This window comes from Mandrillus leucophaeus, unplaced genomic scaffold (assembly GCF_000951045.1).
Source record: "Mandrillus leucophaeus isolate KB7577 unplaced genomic scaffold, Mleu.le_1.0 Scaffold156, whole genome shotgun sequence".
NCBI classification, from domain to species: Eukaryota; Metazoa; Chordata; class Mammalia; order Primates; family Cercopithecidae; genus Mandrillus; species Mandrillus leucophaeus.
In genome coordinates, this window is record NW_012101543.1 from 4,245,299 (window position 1) to 4,249,678 (window position 4,380).

Sequence of the window (4,380 nt, forward strand, 5' to 3'; positions counted from 1 at the left end):
ACATACACAGCTTCTCTTGAATACAGTTGCACAACATAAGAAGCACTGGTGTATATATAGTGTCTGTAATTGGGCATGGTTCCATGCATCAACTCTAGTATATACATTTTAAAACATGCCATTAAAAAGTAGGTTTGTTGTGGAAGGCTTAAACTGCTGTGTTGAGATACCAAATGCTTACTCATATACATTGTTTTATACTGATGAAAGACATTAAAAGTAATGTTTCCAGACGTTAAGAAAACAGTCGATAATGGAGGAAGAGAGAAAGAAAGAAGCTTTAATCAGTTAGTAAAATGTGTTTTAGTTTTATTTAATTCTATCTGACTAAAAGAAAAATTAGATAGGTAAACATCTTTAAAAGATGCTGCATACGTCCCCAACATATTAAAACAAAAATTTAAAGATGAACATAAAATATCCACTTGATTAAAAAAAAATGTAGTATACCATAGCTTCAGAAGACATATTGATTTTTAAGAATGTGTAGATGTGTGTTTGTAAAATTTTAATCTTTTCTCTAGTTATTTAATATTCCCTATGCAAACGGCACACTTCCTTGGCCTTTGGTAATGCCCACAGACAAACTGCACAACTGCTGCAGGATTCCAACAGCAGGGACTTGTCAGTGCTGGATAAAGATTGCATGGCACATGCCAGCTCAAACATGGACATTTCCTCTTTCTGTTTTCCTGTTTCCAAAGGCCAGCCAATCGGGAGTAAAACCTCTCAAACCTGGCACATTTGATTCAGAATCTCAATACAAATGATTATGCTTTCATTCCAATGCCTCTGCAGGTGACAGAAAGTAAGCTGCCTTCTCTCCAGGAGAGGACTGCAGTCAATATGTTCACAAGTGCTTTTCTTTTATAAAGGAAAGTATTTATCAATGCAGGGCACTGTTTAGAAAAACTGATAGTCAGCTATTCTTAAATCAGTGCTTATTAAGTTTCAAACCATGGTTAGGGAGTAAAGAGGTGTGTGGTCACTGCCTATGCATCCTTTTGTGTGTTCCATGTTGAGTAAATCTAACGAAATTAGAGATTTTTTCCACTTTCACCATATCTCTCAAATATGACTTACGTGTAAATCTTTACATTTTCTGATTAAAAAAAACTAAATGCCAATTTCAAGGGGATACTAAGTTATCAACGATTGTTTTCTGTGCATATACTTCATACTTATTAATATTTTGATAAGTATTTGTGAAATAGCAGAGAATTAATTGTGTATTTATTTTCTATTGCTGCATAACATAGTACCACAAACTTAGCAGCTTAAAACAATATTCTTATATTAGCTCATAGTTCTATAAGTCTGGCATACAGCACAGTGGGACTGGATTTTCTATTCAGGGCATCACAGGGCTATCATTATTTGTTAATTGGCCTGAATACTCATCTAAAAACTCTGGGAGAAAGTTCTCTTCCAAGTTTATTTGGGTTGTTAGTAGAATCCAATTCCTTGCAGTTGCATAAGTGACGTCCTCATTTTTTTTTTTTTTTTTTTTTTTTCTGACTAGTGGCTAGAGATCATTTTCAACAACTAAAGGACATGCTCAGATCTTTTTCCCATGGCCTTGTCCATCTTCAAGTCAGCCATGGCATGTCAAATCCTTTTTGTATTTCAAATCTCTGACTTCCCTTTTGCTTCTAACTGGAGAAAAATCCCTGCTCTTAGAGGGCTCATGTGACTAAGCTAAATCCATCTGGATAATCTTCCTATGATAAGATTGACTGATGAGTGACCTTAATTACCGCTGCAAAATCGTTATTGCCTTGTAACACAACAGAATCATGGGAATAACAGTGGGGTTGGAAATCATGAGAGCCATCTTAGAATTCTGCCTACCACACTGGGTACCACAACCTTCCTAGTTATTACCACCTGTTAATATTTTTGAACTATTTTACAAATCTATAAGCTCTGGAAAACTGATAATAATGCTGGTGATTCTTATCCATAGAAATGCGAGTGAAATGTGTCTGGTAGAATGCAGATTATTGTTGCCCTCTGGATATATCATTTTTGCATTTATTTGTAAACTAATTTCAGCATTCTTTATTGGCTATGTAAATATGGTTGTTTAATTCCTCTTTTGAATTAATTGTAATATCTTACTGTTTCCCGCACTAAATTTTGAATTCAAATGTTGTGTTTTCATTATGTATTTGTATAAATTATGATTTTCTATTTTACAAATATTACCTTTTAACAATATTTATTATATGTTAATCACTCTAGTAGTTTATTAGCACACAAAGATACAACCTTAGACAAGCTCATGTGAAGGCTGTTCTTTTGAAAACTGAAAATTTCCTACAAATAAAGGGTGTAATTGAGCAGAAAAGATGTTCCTGTTTCCTACTGCTGAAAGAAATAATAGATGATACAAACAAATAGAATAGAATAGAATAACAAATAGAATAGAATAGAATAACAAATAGAATAACATTCCATGCTCATGGATTGGAAGAATCAATATTGTTAAAATGATTGTATTGGTCAAAGCAATCTACAGATTCAGCACTATTCCTATCAAACTACCAAGGTCATTTTTCACAGAATTACAAAAAACTATTTTGAAATTCGTATGAAACCAAAAAAAGACCCCAAATAGCCAACCAATTCTAAGCCAAATGAACAAAGCTGGAGACATCACAGTACATGACTTTTAAACTGTAATATAAGGCTACAGTAATCAAAACCTCATGGCACTGATACATACAGACACATAGACCGATGAAACAGAATAGAGAACCCAGAAATAAAGCTGCACATCTGCGACCATCTGATCTTCAACAAATTCAACAAAAATAAGCAATGGAGAAAGGAGTCTCTATTCGATAAATGGTACCGGAATAACTGGCTAGCCATATGCAGAAGACTGAAACTGGATCCCTACCTCTCACCATATACAAAAATTAATTGAAGATAGATTAAAAGTTTAAATGTAAAACCTCAAATCATAAGATTCATAGGAGAAAACCTAGGATACACCATTCTGGACATTGGCCTCAGGAAACAATTTATGAGTTAGGTCCTCAAAAGCAGATGCAACAAAAATGAAAATTGACAAGTGGGACTTTTAATTAAACTAAAAAGCTTCCACACAGCAAAAGAAACTATCAACAGAGTGAACAGACAACATACAGAATAGGAGATAATTATCATAAACTACGCATCTGACAAAAGTCTAATATTCAGAATCTATAACAAGCTTAACCAATTCAACAAGCAAAAACCAAACAATCCCATTAAAAAGTGGGCAAAAAACATGAACAGACACTTCTCAAAAGAAGACATCCAATCATCCAACAAATATGTGAAAAAATGCTCAAAATCACTAATCATCAAACAATGCATATCAAAACCACAATGAGATATCATGTCACACAAGTCAGAATGGCTATTATTACAAAGTCAAAAAACAATAGATATTGGTGAGCCTTCAGAGAAAAGCGTGTAAGTGTTTAACAGCTTGTATGCTGTTAGTGGGAATGTAGATAAATTTAGTCCCTATGGAAAGCAGTTTGGAGATTTCTCAGAAAACTTAAAATAGAACTACCATTCAACCTAACAATCTCATTACTGGGTATATATTCAAAAGAAAATAAATCACTCTACCAAAAAGATATGTGCACTTGTATGTTTATATCAGTGCTATTCACAATAACAAAAATATGGTATCAATTTAGGTGTCCATTAATGGCGGACTGGATCTAGTAAATGTTGTACATATACATCATGTAATACTATGCAGCCATACAAAGGAATGAAATCGTGTCCTTTGTGGCAACATGGATGCAAGTGGAGGCTATTATACTAAGTGAATTAACACAAGAACAGGAAAACAAATATCGCACCTTCTCACTTGTAAGTGGGAGCTAAACATAAGTACTCTGGATATGAAGATGGGAACAATAGAGACTGGGGACTACTATGGGGGGGAGATAGGGGACAGTTGTTCAAACACTAGTGGGTACTATACTCACTACCTGGGTGATAGGATTGATCATACTCCAAACCTCAGCATCATGTAATATACCCATATAACAAACCTGCACATATAACTCCTGATTCTAAAATAAAAGTTGAAATTAAAAATAACAAAAAAAAGTAATAAAAGAAAATGTTACTGTTTCAAGTGACATTTTATGCCAGTAATGTATAGAAGCTATGGAAAGGCTTACGGGTCTCAATTTCAGCAGCTGATTGAGAATTTTATTTTTTTAAGGGAAGAATATTGAGTACATTTAGTTATGTTAACATAAGAATGACCTTACACTTTTTTCTAAATCAAGGAAAGCCGTGAATAGGTGGACGTAGTTACTGAGAATCCAGAAAGGTAGAGGCCTTGATCTCGATATGCTCATGTTG